This window comes from Salvelinus fontinalis, unplaced genomic scaffold (assembly GCF_029448725.1).
Source record: "Salvelinus fontinalis isolate EN_2023a unplaced genomic scaffold, ASM2944872v1 scaffold_0037, whole genome shotgun sequence".
NCBI lineage: Eukaryota > Metazoa > Chordata > Actinopteri > Salmoniformes > Salmonidae > Salvelinus > Salvelinus fontinalis.
Window position 1 is genome coordinate 85,001 of NW_026600246.1, and position 24,989 is coordinate 109,989.

Genomic DNA, 24,989 nt, shown 5'->3' on the forward strand with positions numbered 1-24,989 from the left:
ACAATAACCAGACTAGCTTGGTTAGCTAGCTAGCTAGCTGCTGTTGGTGTTTACAATGTCCTGTTGGCTGCATTGTATCTATAGCCATGCTGTTACAATAACCAGACTAGCTTGGTTAGCTAGCTAGCTGCTGTTGGTGTTTACAATGTCCTGTTGGCTGCATTGTATCTATAGCCATGCTGTTACAATAACCAGACTAGCTTGGTTAGCTAGCTAGCTAGCTGCTGTTGGTGTTTACAATGTCCTGTTGGCTGCATTGTATCTATAGCCATGCTGTTACAATAACCAGACTAGCTTGGTTAGCTAGCTAGCTAGCTGCTGTTGGTGTTTACAATGTCCTGTTGGCAGCATTGTATCTATAGCCATGCTGTTACAATAACCAGACTAGCTTGGTTAGCTAGCTAGCTAGCTGCTGTTGGTGTTTACAATGTCCTGTCGGCTGCATTGTATCTATAGCCATGCTGTTACAATAACCAGACTAGCTTGGTTAGCTAGCTAGCTGCTGTTGGTGTTTACAATGTCCTGTTGGCTGCATTGTATCTATAGCCATGCTGTTACAATAACCAGACTAGCTTGGTTAGCTAGCTAGCTGCTGTTGGTGTTTACAATGTCCTGTTGGCAGCATTGTATCTATAGCCATGCTGTTACAATAACCAGACTAGCTTGGTTAGCTAGCTAGCTGCTGTTGGTGTTTACAATGTCCTGTTGGCAGCATTGTATCTATAGCCATGCTGTTACAATAACCAGACTAGCTTGGTTAGCTAGCTAGCTAGCTGCTGTTGGTGTTTACAATGTCCTGTTGGCTGCATTGTATCTATAGCCATGCTGTTACAATAACCAGACTAGCTTGGTTAGCTAGCTAGCTGCTGTTGGTGTTTACAATGTCCTGTTGGCAGCATTGTATCTATAGCCATGCTGTTACAATAACCAGACTAGCTTGGTTAGCTAGCTAGCTAGCTGCTGTTGGTGTTTACAATGTCCTGTTGGCAGCATTGTATCTATAGCCATGCTGTTACAATAACCAGACTAGCTTGGTTAGCTAGCTAGCTAGCTGCTGTTGGTGTTTACAATGTCCTGTTGGCTGCATTGTATCTATAGCCATGCTGTTACAATAACCAGACTAGCTTGGTTAGCTAGCTAGCTAGCTGCTGTTGGTGTTTACAATGTCCTGTTGGCAGCATTGTATCTATAGCCATGCTGTTACAATAACCAGACTAGCTTGGTTAGCTAGCTAGCTAGCTGCTGTTGGTGTTTACAATGTCCTGTTGGCTGCATTGTATCTATAGCCATGCTGTTACAATAACCAGACTAGCTTGGTTAGCTAGCTAGCTGCTGTTGGTGTTTACAATGTCCTGTTGGCAGCATTGTATCTATAGCCATGCTGTTACAATAACCAGACTAGCTTGGTTAGCTAGCTAGCTAGCTGCTGTTGGTGTTTACAATGTCCTGTTGGCAGCATTGTATCTATAGCCATGCTGTTACAATAACCAGACTAGCTTGGTTAGCTAGCTAGCTAGCTGCTGTTGGTGTTTACAATGTCCTGTTGGCAGCATTGTATCTATAGCCATGCTGTTACAATAACCAGACTAGCTTGGTTAGCTAGCTAGCTAGCTGCTGTTGGTGTTTACAATGTCCTGTTGGCAGCATTGTATCTATAGCCATGCTGTTACAATAACCAGCTCCTTACAGTGACCGCACCATGTGGTCCCGTGTGGCTCAGTTGGTAGAGCATGGCGCTTGCAACGCCAGGGTTGTGGGTTCAATTCCCACGGGGGGACCAGGATGAATATGTATGAACTTTCCAATTTGTAAGTCGCTCTGGATAAGAGCGTCTGCTAAATGACTTAAATGTAATGTAAATGGTTGGATATAGAAATCACTGGGGAAACCATGACGTAATGCAGCAGATGGGTGAGTTAAGAACTCTCGACCAATAAGACAGAAGCAGCTTCAGTTTGATTGGCTTGGTTGCAGGACCTTTTCATCTCCTTTCAGTTGCTTCATGTAACAGCAAAGTTAGGGGTTAGGGGTCAGCGTAACGGTCCTTACTTGAGTAGTGCAGGTCTGTCGGGGGAGGCGGTCTGGGTTAGGGGCGTGGTCTGGAGGATGGGTGTGTCCACTGCTCTCCTGACTGACAGCTGGGGCTGGAAGAGGTAGGAGCAGGACGGGAATCCCTACACACACAATATACACATTACAATATACACATTACAATACACACAGCTGGGGCTGGAAGAGGTAGGAGCAGGACGGGAATCCCTACACACACAATATACACATTACAATATACACATTATAAACACACAGCTGGGGCTGGAAGAGGTAGGAGCAGGACGGGAATCCCTACACACATAATATACACATTACAATACACACACATTATAAACAAACACACACACAATATACACATTATAAACACACAGCTGGGGCTGGAAGAGGTAGGAGCAGGACGGGAATCCCTACACACACAATATACACATTACAATACACACACATTATAAACAAACACACACACAATATACACATTATAAACACACAGCTGGGGCTGGAAGAGGTAGGAGCAGGACGGGAATCCCTACACACACAATATACACATTATAATACACACAGCTGGGGCTGGAAGAGGTAGGAGCAGGACGGGAATCCCTACACACACAATATACACATTATAAATACACACACACATTATAAATACACACACACACACACTATAAACACACACACACACATTATAAATACACACACACACATTATAAACACACACACACACATTATAAATACACACACACACATTATAAATACACACACACACACACAAACACTATAAACACACACACACACACATTATAAACACACACACACACACACACACATTATAAATACACACACACACATTATAAACACACACACACACTATAAACACACACACACATTATAAACACACACACATTATAAACACACACACATTATAAACACACACACACACATTATAAACACACACACACACATTATAAACACACACACATTACACAAACTCGTCACCTTGTGTTCGATGCGTCCATCGTCTTGGGGCAGGTGAGCTGCCAGGTACCAGTCTCCGGGGGCGGGGCTAGAGATGTTAAAGGTTATGTTGCTTTGTGATGATGTCACGGGCAGGTTGAGTGAGAGGACCGGTGATGTCACAGTGTTGTTAGGAAACACCCGTCCTACCGGGTCGATGACTGGAGGAGACCCCCAACGCATGTACCTGATTGAGGAGGAGGAAGAGGAGGAGGAGGAGGAGGAGGTGGAGGGAGGGAGAGGTGGAGGGAGGAAGGGAGGGAGGGAGAGGTGGAGGGAGGAAGGGAGGGAGGGAGAGGTGGAGGGAGGAAGGGAGGGAGGGAGAGGTGGAGGGAGGAAGGGAGGGAGGGAGAGGTGGAGGGAGGAAGGGAGGGAGGGAGAGGTGGAGGGAGGAAGGGAGGGAGGGAGAGGTGGAGGGAGGAAGGGAGGGAGGGAGAGTGGAGGGAGGAAGGGAGGGAGGGAGAGGTGGAGGGAGGAAGGGAGGGAGGGAGAGGTGGAGGGAGGAAGGGAGGGAGGGAGAGGTGGAGGGAGGAAGGGAGGGAGGGAGAGGTGGAGGGAGGAAGGGAGGGAGGGAGAAGTGGAGGGAGGAAGGGAGGGAGGGAGAGGTGGAGGGAGGAAGGGAGGGAGGGAGAGGTGGAGGGAGGAAGGGAGGGAGGGAGAGGTGGAGGGAGGAAGGGAGGGAGGGAGAGGTGGAGGGAGGAAGGGAGGGAGGGAGAAGTGGAGGGTTAGATAGAGAACACTGAGTAGAAACATGTTATTGCAGGTAGAGACATGCTGTCATGTGTTTCCCCCAGAGAGAGAGAGAGAGAGAGACAGGCTGTCATGTGTTTCCCCCAGAGAGAGAGAGAGAGACAGGCTGTCATGTGTTTCCCCCAGAGAGAGAGAGAGAGAGACAGGCTGTCATGTGTTTCCCCCTGAGAGAGAGAGAGAGACAGGCTGTCATGTGTTGCCCCCAGAGAGAGAGAGAGAGACAGGCTGTCATGTGTTTCCCCCAGAGAGAGAGAGAGAGAGACAGGCTGTCATGTGTTGCCCCCAGAGAGAGAGAGAGAGAGACAGGCTGTCATGTGTTTCCCCCAGAGAGAGAGAGAGAGACAGGCTGTCATGTGTTTCCCCCAGAGAGAGAGAGAGAGACAGGCTGTCATGTGTTTCCCCCAGAGAGAGAGAGAGAGAGACAGGCTGTCATGTGTTTCCCCCAGAGAGAGAGAGAGAGACAGGCTGTCATGTGTTGCCCCCAGAGAGAGAGAGAGAGAGACAGGCTGTCATGTGTTTCCCCCAGAGAGAGAGAGAGAGAGACAGGCTGTCATGTGTTTCCCCCAGAGAGAGAGAGAGAGACAGGCTGTCATGTGTTTCCCCCAGAGAGAGAGAGAGAGAGACAGGCTGTCATGTGTTTCCCCCAGAGAGAGAGAGAGAGACAGGCTGTCATGTGTTTCCCCCAGAGAGAGAGAGAGAGAGACAGGCTGTCATGTGTTTCCCCCTGAGAGAGAGAGAGAGAGACAGGCTGTCATGTGTTTCCCCCAGAGAGAGAGAGAGAGACAGGCTGTCATGTGTTTCCCCCAGAGAGAGAGAGAGAGAGACAGGCTGTCATGTGTTTCCCCCAGAGAGAGAGAGAGAGAGACAGGCTGTCATGTGTTTCCCCCAGAGAGAGAGAGAGAGAGACAGGCTGTCATGTGTTGCCCCCAGAGAGAGAGAGAGAGAGACAGGCTGTCATGTGTTTCCCCCAGAGAGAGAGAGAGAGACAGGCTGTCATGTGTTTCCCCCAGAGAGAGAGAGAGAGAGACAGGCTGTCATGTGTTGCCCCCAGAGAGAGAGAGAGAGAGACAGGCTGTCATGTGTTTCCCCCAGAGAGAGAGAGAGAGACAGGCTGTCATGTGTTTCCCCCAGAGAGAGAGAGAGAGACAGGCTGTCATGTGTTTCCCCCAGAGAGAGAGAGAGAGAGACAGGCTGTCATGTGTTTCCCCCAGAGAGAGAGAGAGAGACAGGCTGTCATGTGTTGCCCCCAGAGAGAGAGAGAGAGAGACAGGCTGTCATGTGTTTCCCCCAGAGAGAGAGAGAGAGAGACAGGCTGTCATGTGTTTCCCCCAGAGAGAGAGAGAGAGACAGGCTGTCATGTGTTTCCCCCAGAGAGAGAGAGAGAGAGACAGGCTGTCATGTGTTTCCCCCAGAGAGAGAGAGAGAGACAGGCTGTCATGTGTTTCCCCCAGAGAGAGAGAGAGAGAGACAGGCTGTCATGTGTTTCCCCCAGAGAGAGAGAGAGAGACAGGCTGTCATGTGTTGCCCCCAGAGAGAGAGAGAGAGAGACAGGCTGTCATGTGTTTCCCCCAGAGAGAGAGAGAGAGAGACAGGCTGTCATGTGTTTCCCCCAGAGAGAGAGAGAGAGACAGGCTGTCATGTGTTTCCCCCAGAGAGAGAGAGAGAGAGACAGGCTGTCATGTGTTTCCCCCAGAGAGAGAGAGAGAGAGACAGGCTGTCATGTGTTTCCCCCAGAGAGAGAGAGAGAGACAGGCTGTCATGTGTTTCCCCCAGAGAGAGAGAGAGAGACAGGCTGTCATGTGTTTCCCCCAGAGAGAGAGAGAGAGAGACAGGCTGTCATGTGTTTCCCCCAGAGAGAGAGAGAGAGACAGGCTGTCATGTGTTTCCCCCAGAGAGAGAGAGAGAGACAGGCTGTCATGTGTTTCCCCCAGAGAGAGAGAGAGAGAGAGAGAGAGACAGGCTGTCATGTGTTTCCCCCAGAGAGAGAGAGAGAGAGACAGGCTGTCATGTGTTTCCCCCAGAGAGAGAGAGAGAGAGACAGGCTGTCATGTGTTTCCCCCAGAGAGAGAGAGAGAGAGACAGGCTGTCATGTGTTTCCCCCAGAGAGAGAGAGAGAGACAGGCTGTCATGTGTTTCCCCCAGAGAGAGAGAGAGAGACAGGCTGTCATGTGTTTCCCCCAGAGAGAGAGAGAAAGAGAGAGAGAGACAGGCTGTCATGTGTTTCCCCCAGAGAGAGAGAGAGAGAGACAGGCTGTCATGTGTTTCCCCCGAGAGAGAGAGAGAGAGAGAGACAGGCTGTCATGTGTTTCCCCCAGAGAGAGAGAGAGAGAGAGAGAGACAGGCTGTCATGTGTTTCCCCCAGAGAGAGAGAGAGAGAGACAGGCTGTCATGTGTTTCCCCCAGAGAGAGAGAGAGAGAGACAGGCTGTCATGTGTTTCCCCCAGAGAGAGAGAGAGAGAGACAGGCTGTCATGTGTTTCCCCCAGAGAGAGAGAGAGAGACAGGCTGTCATGTGTTTCCCCCAGAGAGAGAGAGAGAGAGAGAGACAGGCTGTCATGTGTTTCCCCCAGAGAGAGAGAGAGAGAGACAGGCTGTCATGTGTTTCCCCCAGAGAGAGAGAGAGAGAGACAGGCTGTCATGTGTTTCCCCCAGAGAGAGAGAGAGACAGGCTGTCATGTGTTTCCCCCAGAGAGAGAGAGACAGAGAGACAGGCTGTCATGTGTTTCCCCCAGAGAGAGAGAGAGAGACAGGCTGTCATGTGTTTCCCCCAGAGAGAGAGAGAGAGACAGGCTGTCATGTGTTTCCCCCAGAGAGAGAGAGAGAGAGAGAGAGACAGGCTGTCATGTGTTTCCCCCAGAGAGAGAGAGAGAGAGACAGGCTGTCATGTGTTTCCCCCAGAGAGAGAGAGAGAGAGAGACAGGCTGTCATGTGTTTCCCCCAGAGAGAGAGAGAGAGAGACAGGCTGTCATGTGTTTCCCCCAGAGAGAGAGAGAGACAGGCTGTCATGTGTTTCCCCCAGAGAGAGAGAGACAGAGAGACAGGCTGTCATGTGTTTCCCCCAGAGAGAGAGAGAGAGACAGGCTGTCATGTGTTTCCCCCAGAGAGAGAGAGAGAGACAGGCTGTCATGTGTTTCCCCCAGAGAGAGAGAGAGAGAGAGAGAGAGACAGGCTGTCATGTGTTTCCCCCAGAGAGAGAGAGAGAGAGAGACAGGCTGTCATGTGTTTCCCCCAGAGAGAGAGAGAGAGAGAGAGAGACAGGCTGTCATGTGTTTCCCCCAGAGAGAGAGAGAGAGAGAGAGACAGGCTGTCATGTGTTTCCCCCAGAGAGAGAGAGAGAGAGAGAGACAGGCTGTCATGTGTTTCCCCCAGAGAGAGAGAGAGAGACAGGCTGTCATGTGTTTCCCCCAGAGAGAGAGAGAGAGACAGGCTGTCATGTGTTTCCCCCAGAGAGAGAGAGAGAGACAGGCTGTCATGTGTTTCCCCCAGAGAGAGAGAGAGAGAGAGAGAGACAGGCTGTCATGTGTTTCCCCCAGAGAGAGAGAGAGAGACAGGCTGTCATGTGTTTCCCCCAGAGAGAGAGAGAGAGACAGGCTGTCATGTGTTTCCCCCAGAGAGAGAGAGAGAGAGAGAGAGACAGGCTGTCATGTGTTTCCCCCAGAGAGAGAGAGAGAGAGAGAGACAGGCTGTCATGTGTTTCCCCCAGAGAGAGAGAGAGAGAGAGAGAGACAGGCTGTCATGTGTTTCCCCCAGAGAGAGAGAGAGAGAGAGAGACAGGCTGTCATGTGTTTCCCCCAGAGAGAGAGAGAGAGAGAGAGAGACAGGCTGTCATGTGTTTCCCCCAGAGAGAGAGAGAGAGACAGGCTGTCATGTGTTTCCCCCAGAGAGAGAGAGAGAGACAGGCTGTCATGTGTTTCACCCAGAGAGAGAGAGAGAGACAGGCTGTCATGTGTTGCCCCCAGAGAGAGAGAGAGAGAGAGAGAGAGAGAGGCTGTCATGTGTTGCCCACAGAGAGAGAGAGAGAGACAGGCTGTCATGTGTTGCCCCCAGAGAGAGAGAGAGAGAGAGAGAGAGAGAGAGGCTGTCATGTGTTTCCCCCAGAGAGAGAGAGAGAGAGAGAGACAGGCTGTCATGTGTTTCCCCCAGAGAGAGAGAGAGAGAGAGGCTGTCATGTGTTTCCCCCAGAGAGAGAGAGAGAGAGAGAGACAGGCTGTCATGTGTTTCCCCCAGAGAGAGAGAGAGAGAGAGAGACAGGCTGTCATGTGTTTCCCCCAGAGAGAGAGAGAGAGAGAGAGACAGGCTGTCATGTGTTTCCCCCAGAGAGAGAGAGAGACAGGCTGTCATGTGTTGCCCCCAGAGAGAGAGAGAGACAGGCTGTCATGTGTTTCCCCCAGAGAGAGAGAGAGAGAGAGAGAGAGACAGGCTGTCATGTGTTTCCCCCAGAGAGAGAGAGAGACAGGCTGTCATGTGTTGCCCCCAGAGAGAGAGAGAGAGAGAGAGACAGGCTGTCATGTGTTTCCCCCAGAGAGAGAGAGAGAGAGAGAGACAGGCTGTCATGTGTTTCCCCCAGAGAGAGAGACAGAGAGACAGGCTGTCATGTGTTGCCCCCAGAGAGAGAGAGAGAGACAGGCTGTCATGTGTTTCCCCCAGAGAGAGAGAGAGAGACAGGCTGTCATGTGTTTCCCCCAGAGAGAGAGAGAGAGAGCGAGAGACAGGCTGTCATGTGTTTCCCCCAGAGAGAGAGAGAGAGAGAGAGAGACAGGCTGTCATGTGTTTCCCCCAGAGAGAGAGACAGAGAGACAGGCTGTCATGTGTTTCCCCCAGAGAGAGAGAGAGAGAGAGACAGGCTGTCATGTGTTTCCCCCAGAGAGAGAGAGAGAGAGAGAGACAGGCTGTCATGTGTTTCCCCCAGAGAGAGAGAGAGAGAGAGAGACAGGCTGCCATGTGTTTCCCCCAGAGAGAGAGAGAGAGAGAGAGAGACAGGCTGTCATGTGTTTCCCCCAGAGAGAGAGAGAGAGAGACAGGCTGTCATGTGTTTCCCCCAGAGAGAGAGAGAGAGAGAGAGAGACAGGCTGTCATGTGTTGCCCCCAGAGAGAGAGAGAGAGAGAGAGACAGGCTGTCATGTGTTTCCCCCAGAGAGAGAGAGAGAGAGACAGGCTGTCATGTGTTTCCCCCAGAGAGAGAGAGAGAGAGACAGGCTGTCATGTGTTTCCCCCAGAGAGAGAGAGAGACAGGCTGTCATGTGTTTCCCCCAGAGAGAGAGAGACAGGCTGTCATGTGTTTCCCCCAGAGAGAGAGAGAGAGAGAGAGAGACAGGCTGTCATGTGTTTCCCCCAGAGAGAGAGACAGAGAGACAGGCTGTCATGTGTTTCCCCCAGAGAGAGAGAGAGAGACAGGCTGTCATGTGTTTCCCCCAGAGAGAGAGAGAGAGACAGGCTGTCATGTGTTTCCCCCAGAGAGAGAGAGAGAGAGAGAGAGACAGGCTGTCATGTGTTTCCCCCAGAGAGAGAGAGAGAGAGACAGGCTGTCATGTGTTTCCCCCAGAGAGAGAGAGAGAGAGAGACAGGCTGTCATGTGTTTCCCCCAGAGAGAGAGAGAGAGAGACAGGCTGTCATGTGTTTCCCCCAGAGAGAGAGAGAGACAGGCTGTCATGTGTTTCCCCCAGAGAGAGAGAGACAGAGAGACAGGCTGTCATGTGTTTCCCCCAGAGAGAGAGAGAGAGACAGGCTGTCATGTGTTTCCCCCAGAGAGAGAGAGAGAGACAGGCTGTCATGTGTTTCCCCCAGAGAGAGAGAGAGAGAGAGAGAGAGACAGGCTGTCATGTGTTTCCCCCAGAGAGAGAGAGAGAGAGAGAGACAGGCTGTCATGTGTTTCCCCCAGAGAGAGAGAGAGAGAGAGAGAGACAGGCTGTCATGTGTTTCCCCCAGAGAGAGAGAGAGAGAGAGAGACAGGCTGTCATGTGTTTCCCCCAGAGAGAGAGAGAGAGAGAGAGAGACAGGCTGTCATGTGTTTCCCCCAGAGAGAGAGAGAGAGACAGGCTGTCATGTGTTTCCCCCAGAGAGAGAGAGAGAGACAGGCTGTCATGTGTTTCCCCCAGAGAGAGAGAGAGAGACAGGCTGTCATGTGTTTCCCCCAGAGAGAGAGAGAGAGAGAGAGAGACAGGCTGTCATGTGTTTCCCCCAGAGAGAGAGAGAGAGACAGGCTGTCATGTGTTTCCCCCAGAGAGAGAGAGAGAGACAGGCTGTCATGTGTTTCCCCCAGAGAGAGAGAGAGAGAGAGAGAGACAGGCTGTCATGTGTTTCCCCCAGAGAGAGAGAGAGAGAGAGAGAGACAGGCTGTCATGTGTTTCCCCCAGAGAGAGAGAGAGAGAGAGAGAGACAGGCTGTCATGTGTTTCCCCCAGAGAGAGAGAGAGAGAGAGAGACAGGCTGTCATGTGTTTCCCCCAGAGAGAGAGAGAGAGAGAGAGAGACAGGCTGTCATGTGTTTCCCCCAGAGAGAGAGAGAGAGACAGGCTGTCATGTGTTTCCCCCAGAGAGAGAGAGAGAGACAGGCTGTCATGTGTTTCACCCAGAGAGAGAGAGAGAGACAGGCTGTCATGTGTTGCCCCCAGAGAGAGAGAGAGAGAGAGAGAGAGAGAGGCTGTCATGTGTTGCCCACAGAGAGAGAGAGAGAGACAGGCTGTCATGTGTTGCCCCCAGAGAGAGAGAGAGAGAGAGAGAGAGAGAGAGGCTGTCATGTGTTTCCCCCAGAGAGAGAGAGAGAGAGAGAGACAGGCTGTCATGTGTTTCCCCCAGAGAGAGAGAGAGAGAGAGGCTGTCATGTGTTTCCCCCAGAGAGAGAGAGAGAGAGAGAGACAGGCTGTCATGTGTTTCCCCCAGAGAGAGAGAGAGAGAGAGAGACAGGCTGTCATGTGTTTCCCCCAGAGAGAGAGAGAGAGAGAGAGACAGGCTGTCATGTGTTTCCCCCAGAGAGAGAGAGAGACAGGCTGTCATGTGTTGCCCCCAGAGAGAGAGAGAGACAGGCTGTCATGTGTTTCCCCCAGAGAGAGAGAGAGAGAGAGAGAGAGACAGGCTGTCATGTGTTTCCCCCAGAGAGAGAGAGAGACAGGCTGTCATGTGTTGCCCCCAGAGAGAGAGAGAGAGAGAGAGACAGGCTGTCATGTGTTTCCCCCAGAGAGAGAGAGAGAGAGAGAGACAGGCTGTCATGTGTTTCCCCCAGAGAGAGAGACAGAGAGACAGGCTGTCATGTGTTGCCCCCAGAGAGAGAGAGAGAGACAGGCTGTCATGTGTTTCCCCCAGAGAGAGAGAGAGAGACAGGCTGTCATGTGTTTCCCCCAGAGAGAGAGAGAGAGAGCGAGAGACAGGCTGTCATGTGTTTCCCCCAGAGAGAGAGAGAGAGAGAGAGACAGGCTGTCATGTGTTTCCCCCAGAGAGAGAGACAGAGAGACAGGCTGTCATGTGTTTCCCCCAGAGAGAGAGAGAGAGAGAGACAGGCTGTCATGTGTTTCCCCCAGAGAGAGAGAGAGAGAGAGAGACAGGCTGTCATGTGTTTCCCCCAGAGAGAGAGAGAGAGAGAGAGACAGGCTGCCATGTGTTTCCCCCAGAGAGAGAGAGAGAGAGAGAGAGACAGGCTGTCATGTGTTTCCCCCAGAGAGAGAGAGAGAGAGACAGGCTGTCATGTGTTTCCCCCAGAGAGAGAGAGAGAGAGAGAGAGACAGGCTGTCATGTGTTTCCCCCAGAGAGAGAGAGAGAGAGACAGGCTGTCATGTGTTTCCCCCAGAGAGAGAGAGAGAGAGACAGGCTGTCATGTGTTTCCCCCAGAGAGAGAGAGAGAGAGACAGGCTGTCATGTGTTGCCCCCAGAGAGAGAGAGAGAGAGACAGGCTGTCATGTGTTGCCCCCTGAGAGAGAGAGAGAGAGACAGGCTGTCATGTGTTGCCCCCAGAGAGAGAGAGAGAGAGACAGGCTGTCATGTGTTGCCCCCTGAGAGAGAGAGAGAGAGAGAGAGACAGGCTGTCATGTGTTTCCCCCAGAGAGAGAGAGAGAGACAGGCTGTCATGTGTTTCCCCCAGAGAGAGAGAGACAGGCTGTCATGTGTTGCCCCCAGAGAGAGAGAGACAGGCTGTCATGTGTTGCCCCCAGAGAGAGAGAGAGAGAGAGACAGGCTGTCATGTGTTGCCCCCAGAGAGAGAGAGACAGGCTGTCATGTGTTGCCCCCAGAGAGAGAGAGACAGGCTGTCATGTGTTGCCCCCAGAGAGAGAGAGAGAGAGAGAGAGACAGGCTGTCATGTGTTTCCCCCAGAGAGAGAGAGAGAGACAGGCTGACATGTGTTGCCCCCTGAGAGAGAGAGACAGGCTGTCATGTGTTGCCCCCTGAGAGAGAGAGACAGGCTGTCATGTGTTGCCCCCTGAGAGAGAGAGACAGGCTGTCATGTGTTGCCCCCAGAGAGAGAGAGAGAGAGAGAAAGGCTGTCATGTGTTGCCCCCAGAGAGAGAGAGACAGGCTGTCATGTGTTGCCCCCAGAGAGAGAGAGACAGGCTGTCATGTGTTGCCCCCAGAGAGAGAGAGACAGGCTGTCATGTGTTGCCCCCTGAGAGAGAGAGAGAGAGAGAGACAGGCTGTCATGTGTTGCCCCCAGAGAGAGAGAGACAGGCTGTCATGTGTTGCCCCCAGAGAGAGAGAGAGAGAGACAGGCTGTCATGTGTTGCCCCCAGAGAGAGAGAGACAGGCTGTCATGTGTTGCCCCCTGAGAGAGAGAGACAGGCTGTCATGTGTTGCCCCCTGAGAGAGAGAGAGAGAGAGAGAGACAGGCTGTCATGTGTTGCCCCCTGAGAGAGAGAGAGAGAGACAGGCTGTCATGTGTTGCCCCCAGAGAGAGAGAGAGAGAGAGAGAGACAGGCTGTCATGTGTTGCCCCCAGAGAGAGAGAGAGACAGGCTGTCATGTGTTGCCCCCAGAGAGAGAGAGACAGGCTGTCATGTGTTGCCCCCTGAGAGAGAGAGACAGGCTGTCATGTGTTGCCCCCAGAGAGAGAGAGACAGGCTGTCATGTGTTGCCCCCTGAGAGAGAGAGAGAGAGACAGGCTGTCATGTGTTGCCCCCTGAGAGAGAGAGACAGGCTGTCATGTGTTGCCCCCAGAGAGAGAGAGAGAGAGAGAGACAGGCTGTCATGTGTTGCCCCACTGAGAGAGAGAGACAGGCTGTCATGTGTTGCCCCCAGAGAGAGAGAGACAGGCTGTCATGTGTTGCCCCCTGAGAGAGAGAGACAGGCTGTCATGTGTTGCCCCCAGAGAGAGAGAGACAGGCTGTCATGTGTTGCCCCCAGAGAGAGAGAGAGAGAGACAGGCTGTCATGTGTTGCCCCCAGAGAGAGAGAGACAGGCTGTCATGTGTTGCCCCCAGAGAGAGAGAGACAGGCTGTCATGTGTTGCCCCCTGAGAGAGAGAGAGAGAGAGAGACAGGCTGTCATGTGTTGCCCCCAGAGAGAGAGAGAGAGAGAGACAGGCTGTCATGTGTTGCCCCCAGAGAGAGAGAGAGAGAGAGACAGGCTGTCATGTGTTGCCCCCTGAGAGAGAGAGACAGGCTGTCATGTGTTGCCCCCAGAGAGAGAGAGAGAGAGACAGGCTGTCATGTGTTTCCCCCAGAGAGAGAGAGAGACAGGCTGTCATGTGTTGCCCCCTGAGAGAGAGACAGGCTGTCATGTGTTGCCCCCTGAGAGAGAGAGAGACAGGCTGTCATGTGTTGCCCCCTGAGAGAGAGACAGGCTGTCATGTGTTGCCCCCTGAGAGAGAGAGAGAGACAGGCTGTCATGTGTTGCCCCCTGAGAGAGAGAGACAGGCTGTCATGTGTTGCCCCCTGAGAGAGAGAGAGAGAGAGAGAGACAGGCTGTCATGTGTTGCCCCCTGAGAGAGAGAGAGAGAGAGAGACAGGCTGTCATGTGTTGCCCCCTGAGAGAGAGAGAGAGAGAGACAGGCTGTCATGTGTTGCCCCCAGAGAGAGAGACAGGCTGTCATGTGTTGCCCCCTGAGAGAGAGAGAGACAGGCTGTCATGTGTTGCCCCCTGAGAGAGAGAGACAGGCTGTCATGTGTTGCCCCCTGAGAGAGAGAGAGAGAGAGAGAGACAGGCTGTCATGTGTTTCCCCCAGAGAGAGAGAGAGAGAGAGACAGGCTGTCATGTGTTGCCCCCAGAGAGAGAGAGAGACAGGCTGTCATGTGTTGCCCCCTGAGAGAGAGAGAGACAGGCTGTCATGTGTTGCCCCCTGAGAGAGAGAGACAGGCTGTCATGTGTTGCCCCCTGAGAGAGAGAGAGAGAGAGACAGGCTGTCATGTGTTTCCCCCAGAGAGAGAGAGAGAGAGAGACAGGCTGTCATGTGTTGCCCCCTGAGAGAGAGAGAGAGAGAGAGACAGGCTGTCATGTGTTGCCCCCTGAGAGAGAGACAGGCTGTCATGTGTTGCCCCCTGAGAGAGAGAGACAGGCTGTCATGTGTTGCCCCCTGAGAGAGAGAGAGAGAGAGAGAGAGACAGGCTGTCATGTGTTGCCCCCAGAGAGAGAGAGAGAGACAGGCTGTCATGTGTTGCCCCCTGAGAGAGAGAGAGAGAGAGAGAGAGAGAGAGAGAGACAGGCTGTCATGTGTTGCCCCCAGAGAGAGAGAGAGACAGGCTGTCATGTGTTTCCCCCAGAGAGAGAGAGAGAGAGAGACAGGCTGTCATGTGTTGCCCCCTGAGAGAGAGAGAGAGAGACAGGCTGTCATGTGTTGCCCCCTGAGAGAGAGACAGGCTGTCATGTGTTGCCCCCTGAGAGAGAGAGACAGGCTGTCATGTGTTTCCCCCAGAGAGAGAGAGAGAGAGAGACAGGCTGTCATGTGTTGCCCACAGAGAGAGAGAGAGAGACAGGCTGTCATGTGTTTCCCCCAGAGAGAGAGAGAGAGAGAGAGAGAGACAGGCTGTCATGTGTTGCCCCCTGAGAGAGAGAGACAGAGAGACAGGCTGTCATGTGTTGCCCCCTGAGAGAGAGAGAGAGAGAGACAGGCTGTCATGTGTTGCCCCCAGAGAGAGAGAGAGAGAGACAGGCTGTCATGTGTTGCCCCCTGAGAGAGAGAGAGAGAGACAGGCTGTCATGTGTTGCCCCCTGAGAGAGAGAGACAGAGAGACAGGCTGTCATGTGTTGCCCCCTGAGAGAGAGAGACAGAGAGACAGGCTGTCATGTGTTGCCCCCTGAGAGAGAGAGAGAGAGAGACAGGCTGTCATGTGTTGCCCCCTGAGAGAGAGAGAGAGAGACAGGCTGTCATGTGTTGCCCCCTGAGAGAGAGAGACAGAGAGACAGGCTGTCATGTGTTGCCCCCTGAGAGAGAGAGAGAGAGAGACAGGCTGTCATGTGTTGCCCCCAGAGAGAGAGAGACAGAGAGACAGGCTGTCATGTGTTGCCCCCTGAGAGAGAGAGAGAGAGACAGGCTGTCATGTGTTGCCCCCTGAGAGAGAGAGACAGAGAGACAGGCTGTCATGTGTTGCCCCCTGAGAGAGAGAGAGAGAGAGACAGGCTGTCATGTGTTGCCCCCTGAGAGAGAGAGAGAGAGACAGGCTGTCATGTGTTGCCCCCTGAGAGAGAGAGAGAGAGAGAGACAGGCTGTCATGTGTTGCCCCCTGAGAGAGAGAGACAGAGAGACAGGCTGTCATGTGTTGCCCCCTGAGAGAGAGAGACAGAGAGACAGGCTGTCATGTGTTGCCCCCTGAGAGAGAGAGAGAGAGAGAGACAGGCTGTCATGTGTTGCCCCCTGAGAGAGAGACAGGCTGTCATGTGTTGCCCCCTGAGAGAGAGAGACAGGCTGTCATGTGTTTCCCCCAGAGAGAGAGAGAGAGAGACAGGCTGTCATGTGTTGCCCACAGAGAGAGAGAGAGAGACAGGCTGTCATGTGTTGCCCCCAGAGAGAGAGAGAGAGAGACAGGCTGTCATGTGTTGCCCCCAGAGAGAGAGAGAGAGAGAGAGAGAGAGAGACAGGCTGTCATGTGTTGCCCCCTGAGAGAGAGAGACAGAGAGACAGGCTGTCATGTGTTGCCCCCTGAGAGAGAGAGAGAGAGACAGGCTGTCATGTGTTGCCCCCAGAGAGAGAGAGAGAGAGACAGGCTGTCATGTGTTGCCCCCTGAGAGAGAGAGAGAGAGACAGGCTGTCATGTGTTGCCCCCTGAGAGAGAGAGACAGAGAGACAGGCTGTCATGTGTTGCCCCCTGAGAGAGAGAGAGAGAGACAGGCTGTCATGTGTTGCCCCCAGAGAGAGAGAGAGAGAGACAGGCTGTCATGTGTTGCCCCCTGAGAGAGAGAGAGAGAGACAGGCTGTCATGTGTTGCCCCCTGAGAGAGAGAGACAGAGAGACAGGCTGTCATGTGTTGCCCCCTGAGAGAGAGAGACAGAGAGACAGGCTGTCATGTGTTGCCCCATGAGAGAGAGAGAGAGAGAGAGACAGGCTGTCATGTGTTTTCCCCAGAGAGAGAGAGAGAGAGAGAGAGACAGGCTGTCATGTGTTGCCCCCTGAGAGAGAGAGACAGAGAGACAGGCTGTCATGTGTTGCCCCCTGAGAGAGAGAGACAGAGAGACAGGCTGTCATGTGTTTTCCCCCTGAGAGAGAGAGAGACAGGCTGTCATGTGTTGCCCCCAGAGAGAGAGAGAGAGAGAGAGACAGGCTGTCATGTGTTGCCCCCTGAGAGAGAGAGAGAGAGACAGGCTGTCATGTGTTGCCCCCTGAGAGAGAGAGACAGAGAGACAGGCTGTCATGTGTTGCCCCCTGAGAGAGAGAGAGAGAGACAGGCTGTCATGTGTTGCCCCCAGAGAGAGAGAGAGAGAGACAGGCTGTCATGTGTTGCCCCCTGAGAGAGAGAGAGAGAGACAGGCTGTCATGTGTTGCCCCCTGAGAGAGAGAGACAGAGAGACAGGCTGTCATGTGTTGCCCCCTGAGAGAGAGAGACAGAGAGACAGGCTGTCATGTGTTGCCCCATGAGAGAGAGAGAGAGAGAGAGACAGGCTGTCATGTGTTTTCCCCAGAGAGAGAGAGAGAGAGAGAGAGACAGGCTGTCATGTGTTGCCCCCTGAGAGAGAGAGACAGAGAGACAGGCTGTCATGTGTTGCCCCCTGAGAGAGAGAGACAGAGAGACAGGCTGTCATGTGTTTTCCCCCTGAGAGAGAGAGAGACAGGCTGTCATGTGTTGCCCCCAGAGAGAGAGAGAGAGAGAGAGACAGGCTGTCATGTGTTGCCCCCTGAGAGAGGTAGAAACAGAACTGCTGATGATATTACTATCACCACGTCTCCAGACCAAGTTCACAGAGTTGCCATGTTGATCAATGAGCAGAGCTTTACAGCCCCGACAGCCCACTCAACATTGGAAACTAAAGGAAGCAGTATTGTCATAGACTTACATGGTGACGTTGTGTGTTCCACAGTTGAAACCGCTGCTCCTGGTTACAGTGAACAGCCAGCGGGCCACGACGGCGTCGTCCGGGATACGGAACATGGTCAGCCTGATGTTGCCATACCAACCGTATCTAGACAGCTTCTGGGCCGGCGTAGAGGACAACTCCTGAACCAACGTCAGCTCGCCACCTGGAGGGACACACGTCTTAGAGCTTAAAGTCCACAGACGCAGAGACGCGATGGTTACACTGCTCTGAGACCACTGTCCATGGGGGGGGGGGGGACGTAAAGACACTGCTCTGAGACCACTGTCCAGGGGGGGGGGGGGGACGTAAAGACACTGCTCTGAGACCACTGTCCATGGGGGGGGGGGGGGTAGAGACACTGCTCTGAGACCACTGTCCATGGGGGGGGGGACGTAAAGACACTGCTCTGAGACCACTGTCCATGGGGGGGGGGGGTAGAGACACTGCTCTGAGACCACTGTCCATGGGGGGGGGGGGGGGGGGGACGTAAAGACACTGCTCTGAGACCACTGTCCATGGGGGGGGACGGGACGTAAAGACACTGCTCTGAGACCACTGTCCATGGGGGGGGGGGGGGACGTAAAGACACTGCTCTGAGACCACTGTCCATGGGGGGGGGGGGGGGACGTAAAGACACTGCTCTGAGACCACTGTCCATGGGGGGGGGGGGGGTAGAGACACTGCTCTGAGACCACTGTCCATGGGGGGGGGGGGGCGTAAAGACACTGCTCTGAGACCACTGTCCATGGGGGGGGGGGACGTAAAGACACTGCTCTGAGACCACTGTCCATGGGGGGGGGGTAAAGACACGGCTCTGAGACCACTGTCCATGGGGGGGGGTTGGGGGGGACGTAAAGACACTGCTCTGAGACCACAGTCCATGGGGGGGGGGGACGTAAAGACACTGCTCTGAGACCACTGTCCATGGGGGGGGGGGGGGTAGAGACACGGCTCTGAGACCAGTGTCCATGGGGGGGGGGGGGGGGGGGGGGGGTAGAGACACGGCTCTGAGACCACTGTCCATGGGGGGGGGGGTAAAGACACTGCTCTGAGACCACTGTCCATGGGGGGGGGGGGGGGGGGGGGCGTAAAGACACTGCTCTGAGACCACTGTCCATGGGGGGGGGACGACGTAAAGACACTGCTCTGAGACCACTGTCCATGGGGGGGGGGGACGTCTAGACACTGCTCTGAGACCACTGTCCATGGGGGGGGGGGACGTAAAGACACTGCTCTGAGACCACTGTCCATGGGGGGGGGGGGACGTAAAGACACTGCTCTGAGACCACTGTCCATGGGGGGGGGGGGGGGGTAAAGACACTGCTCTGAGACCACTGTCCATGGGGGGGGGGGGGGACGTAAAGACACTGCTCTGAGACCACTGTCCATGGGGGGGGGGGACGTAAAGACACGGCTCTGAGAACACTGTCCATGGGGGGGGGGGGGGGGACGTAAAGACACTGCTCTGAGACCACTGTCCATGGGGGGGGGGGACGTAAAGACACGGCTCTGAGACCACTGTCCATGGGGGGGGGTAGAGACACGGCTCTGAGACCACTGTCCATGGGGGGGGGTAAAGACACTGCTCTGAGACCACTGTCCATGGGGGGGGGGGGGGGACGTAAAGACACTGCTCTGAGACCACTGTCCATGGGGGGGGGGGGGGGACGTAAAGACACTGCTCTGAGACCACTGTCCATGGGGGGGGGGTAAAGACACTGCTCTGAGACCACGGTCCATGGGGGGGGGGGGGACGTAAAGACACTGCTCTGAGACCACTGTCCATGGGGGGGGGGGTAAAGACACTGCTCTGAGACCACTGTCCATGGGGGGGGGGACGTAAAGACACTGCTCTGAGACCACTGTCCATGGGGGGGGGTAAAGACACTGCTCTGAGACCACTGTCCATGGGGGGGGGACGTAAAGACACTGCTCTGAGACCACTGTCCATGGGGGGGGGTAAAGACACTGCTCTGAGACCACTGTCCATGGGGGGAGGGGACGTAAAGACACTGCTCTGAGACCACTGTCCATGGGGGGGGTTAAAGACACTGCTCTGAGACCACTGTTCATGGGGGGGGGGGCGTAAAGACACTGCTCTGAGACCACTGTCCATGGGGGGGGGGGGGGGGGGGGCGTAAAGACACGGCTCTGAGACCACTGTCCATGGGGGGGGGAGGGTGTAAAGACACGGCTCTGAGACCACTGTCCATTGGGGGGGGTAAAGACACGGCTCTGAGACCACTGTCCATGGGGGGGGGGGGGGGGGGGGGCGTAAAGCCACACACACACAAACAAGACCCCAGCCACCTCAGTCATAGACTGTTCCCTCTTCTACCGCATGGCAAGTTGTACCGAAGCGCCAAGTCTAGGACCAACAGGCTTCTCAACAGCTTTTACCCCCAAGCCATAAGACTCCTGAACAGGTAACCAAATGGCTACCATGAAATGGCTACCACTATTTGTAATGTGTGTGTCCCCCCTCCCTCTTTGCTGCTACTCTGTTTATCATATATGCTTTCACTTTAACCTACTAACCGGTGCCTGTATAGAGCCTCGCTACTGATATTATTCAGTCTTTTTACTGTCGTTCTTTATTTTCTTACTTATCTATTGTACACCTGATAACTATTTTTTACTTAAAATTGGCACTGTTGGTTAGAGCTTGTAAGTCAGCATGTCACTGTGAGGTCTACTACACCTGTTGTATTCAGCATGTCACTGTGAGGTCTACTACACCTGTTGTATTCAGCATTTCACTGTGAGGTCTACTACACCTGTTGTATTCAGCATTTTACTGTGAGGTCTACTACACCTGTTGTATTCAGCATTTCACTGTGAGGTCTACTACACCTGTTGTATTCAGCATTTCACTGTAAGGTCTACTACACCTGTTGTATTCAGCATTTCACTGTAAGGTCGACTACACCTGTTGTATTCAGCATTTCACTGTAAGGTCGACTACACCTGTTGTATTCAGCATTTCACTGTAAGGTCTACTACACCTGTTGTATTCAGCATTTCACTGTGAGGTCTACTACACCTGTTGTATTCAGCATTTCACTGTGAGGTCTACTACACCTGTTGTATTCAGCATTTCACTGTGAGGTCTACTACACCTGTTGTGTTCAGCATTTCACTGTGAGGTCTACTACACCTATTGTATTCAGCATTTCACTGTAAGGTCTACTACACCTGTTGTATTCAGCATTTCACTGTAAGGTCTACTACACCTGTTGTATTCAGCATTTCACTGTGAGGTCTACTACACCTGTTGTATTCAGCATTTCACTGTGAGGTCTACTACACCTGTTGTGTTCAGCATTTCACTGTGAGGTCTACTACACCTATTGTATTCAGCATTTCACTGTAAGGTCTACTACAACTGTTGTATTCAGCATTTCACTGTAAGGTCTACTACACCTGTTGTATTCAGCATTTCACTGTAAGGTCTACTACACCTGTTGTAGTCAGCATTTCACTGTAAGGTCTACTACACCTGTTGTATTCAGCATTTCACTGTAAGGTCTACTACACCTGTTGTATTCAGCATTTCACTGTAAGGTCTACAACTGTTGTATTCAGCATTTCACTGTAAGGTCTACTACACCTGTTGTATTCAGCATTTCACTGTAAGGTCTACAACTGTTGTATTCAGCATTTCACTGTGAGGTCTACTACACCTGTTGTATTCAACATTTCACTGTAAGGTCTACTACACCTGTTGTATTCAGCATTTCACTGTAAGGTCTACTACACCTGTTGTATTCAGCATTTCACTGTGAGGTCTACTACACCTGTTGTATTCAGCATTTCACTGTGAGGTCTACTACACCTGTTGTATTCAGCATTTCACTGTGAGGTCTACTACACCTGTTGTATTCAGCATTTCACTGTGAGGTCTACTACACCTGTTGTATTCGGCATTTCACTGTGAGGTCTACTACACCTGTTGTATTCAGCATTTCACTGTGAGGTCTACTACACCTGTTGTATTCAGCATTTCACTGTGAGGTCTACTACACCTGTTGTATTCAGCATTTCACTGTAAGGTCTACTACACCTGTTGTATTCAGCATTTCACTGTGAGGTCTACTACACCTGTTGTATTCAGCATTTCACTGTGAGGTCTACTACACCTGTTGTATTCAGCATTTCACTGTGAGGTCTACTACACCTGTTGTATTCAGCATTTCACTGTGAGGTCTACTACACCTGTTGTATTCAGCATTTCACTGTGAGGTCTACACCTGTTGTATTCAGCATTTCACTGTGAGGTCTACTACACCTGTTGTTTTCAGCATTTCACTGTAAGGTCTACAACTGTTGTATTCAGCATTTCACTGTAAGGTCTACTACACCTGTTGTATTCAGCATTTCACTGTAAGGTCTACTACACCTGTTGTATTCAGCATTTCACTGTAAGGTCTACTACACCTGTTGTATTCAGCATTTCACTGTGAGGTCTACACCTGTTGTATTCAGCATTTCACTGTGAGGTCTACTACACCTGTTGTTTTCAGCATTTCACTGTAAGGTCTACAACTGTTGTATTCAGCATTTCACTGTAAGGTCTACTACACCTGTTGTATTCAGCATTTCACTGTAAGGTCTACTACACCTGTTGTATTCAGCATTTCACTGTAAGGTCTACTACACCTGTTGTATTCAGCATTTCACTGTGAGGTCTACTACACCTGTTGTATTCAGCATTTCACTGTAAGGTCTACTACACCTGTTGTATTCAGCATTTCACTGTAAGGTCTACACCTGTTGTATTCAGCATTTCACTGTGAGGTCTACTACACCTGTTGTATTCAGCATTTCACTGTAAGGTCTACTACACCTGTTGTATTCGGCATTTCACTGTGAGGTCTACTACATCTGTTGTATTCAGCATTTCACTGTAAGGTCTACTACACCTGTTGTATTCAGCATCTCACTGTGAGGTCTACTACACCTGTTGTATTCAGCATTTCACTGTAAGGTCTACTACACCTGTTGTATTCGGCATTTCACTGTAAGGTCTACTACACCTGTTGTATTCAGCATTTCACTGTGAGGTCTACTACACCTGTTGTATTCAGCATTTCACTGTGAGGTCTACTACACCTGTTGTATTCAGCATTTCACTGTGAGTTCTACTACACCTGTTGTATTCAGCATTTCACTGTAAGGTCTACTACACCTGTTGTATTCAGCATTTCACTGTGAGTTCTACTACACCTGTTGTATTCAGCATTTCACTGTAAGGTCTACTACACCTGTTGTATTCAGCATTTCACTGTGAGTTCTACTACACCTGTTGTATTCAGCATTTCACTGTGAGTTCTACTACACCTGTTGTATTCAGCATTTCACTGTGAGGTCTACTACACCTGTTGTATTCAGCATTTCACTGTGAGTTCTACTACACCTGTTGTATTCAGCATTTCACTGTAAGGTCTACTACACCTGTTGTATTCAGCATTTCACTGTGAGGTCTACTACACCTGTTGTATTCAGCATTTCACTGTGAGGTCTACACCTGTTGTATTCAGCATTTCACTGTAAGGTCTACTACACCTGTTGTATTCAGCATTTCACTGTGAGGTCTACTACACCTGTTGTATTCAGCATTTCACTGTGAGGTCTACTACACCTGTTGTATTCAGCATTTCACTGTAAGGTCTACTACACCTGTTGTATTCAGCATTTCACTGTAAGGTCTACTACACCTGTTGTATTCAGCATTTCACTGTAAGGTCTACTACACCTGTTGTATTCAGCATTTCACTGTGAGGTCTACTACACCTGTTGTATTCAGCATTTCACTGTGAGGTCTACTACACCTGTTGTATTCAGCATTTCACTGTGAGGTCTACTACACCTGTTGTATTCAGCATTTCACTGTAAGGTCTACTACACCTGTTGTATTCAGCATTTCACTGTGAGGTCTACTACACCTGTTGTATTCAGCATTTCACTGTGAGGTCTACTACACCTGTTGTATTCAGCATTTCACTGTGAGGTCTACTACACCTGTTGTATTCAGCATTTCACTGTGAGGTCTACTACACCTGTTGTATTCAGCATTTCACTGTGAGGTCTACACCTGTTGTATTCAGCATTTCACTGTGAGGTCTACTACACCTGTTGTATTCAGCATTTCACTGTGAGGTCTACTACACCTGTTGTATTCAGCATTTCACTGTGAGGTCTACTACACCTGTTGTATTCAGCATTTCACTGTGAGGTCTACTACACCTGTTGTATTCAGCATTTCACTGTAAGGTCTACTACACCTGTTGTATTCAGCATTTCACTGTGAGGTCTACTACACCTGTTGTATTCAGCATTTCACTGTGAGGTCTACTACACCTGTTGTATTCAGCATTTCACTGTAAGATCTACTACACCTGTTGTATTCAGCATTTCACTGTAAGGTCTACTACACCTGTTGTATTCAGCATTTCACTGTAAGATCTACTACACCTGTTGTATTCAGCATTTCACTGTGAGGTCTACTACACCTGTTGTATTCAGCATTTCACTGTGAGGTCTACACCTGTTGTATTCAGCATTTCACTGTGAGGTCTACTACACCTGTTGTATTCAGCATTTCACTGTAAGGTCTACTACACCTGTTGTATTCAGCATTTCACTGTGAGGTCTACTACACCTGTTGTATTCAGCATTTCACTGTAAGGTCTACTACACCTGTTGTGTTCAGCATTTCACTGTGAGGTCTACTACACCTGTTGTATTCAGCATTTCACTGTAAGGTCTACTACACCTGTTGTGTTCAGCATTTCACTGTGAGGTCTACTACACCTGTTGTATTCAGCATTTCACTGTAAGGTCTACTACACCTGTTGTATTCAGCATTTCACTGTGAGGTCTACTACACCTGTTGTATTCAGCATTTCACTGTATAAGGTCTACTACACCTGTTGTATTCAGCATTTCACTGTAAGGTCTACTACACCTGTTGTATTCAGCATTTCACTGTAAGGTATTCGGCTCACATGACAAATAAACGTTGATTTGATCCACTCCTGCGGCAGCGTCCTAACAACACAACTGGCTAAGCTAACGTTAGCTAACAGAGCAATGCTAGCTAGCTCGGGGATATGTTTTTGTGACAATGACTTACCGTCGCCGAAAACGGTAGCTATGACAGACAACACCAGCAAACTTGTCAGTAAGTGAATCTCCATGTTGTTTTTTCACAAAACGCGTCTATTTTCCTCCAAAGCATCCCATCTCATACCGGGCTAGCAGCTCCCGAGTTGACCCGGACGGCGTTTCCCGGTTGTAAAGTAAACAAGCCCCACAACGCCCTGCGCCGTTTCCAGGAAGTCCGGTGGAGGTTGTTGTTCCAAATGAACGAACAACAAAGATGATTCAATATACAGAGGCGTCGTCTCTTCCTCTCTGACAAAAACAATATTATAAAATGTACAATCATCACAAGTACAAACAGATAGTTATATGGAAAAAGTGAATACAAAATAACACTTAAACCTTATCTTAGTTTGGCCAACACTTAGTTGGGTCGTTACACTACGCAAAGAAATATGACGCAATCACGTCAATATGAGGCACATTCTCGTGAAATCAACGGCGGCCATTATTTGAACTGAAGCGAGAGAAAATACACTCCGACTTTCGGAATCAAATGTTGCCTAATGTGGGGTTTTTATAAGGTTTTTGACATGCTTAACTAACTATTCTTATGCATTAAAGTTTGAATTGCTCACTCTTGCTACTCTTACCA

The 24,989-nt window shown here is 51.2% G+C and overlaps 1 pseudogene; it reads right to left on the reverse strand.

Moving 5' to 3' along the window:
• LOC129842405 (transmembrane protein 8B-like) overlaps positions 1–24,495 on the reverse strand; it is a 50,373-nt pseudogene extending 25,878 nt beyond the window's left edge.
• Positions 24,496–24,989: the final 494 nt, after the last annotated feature.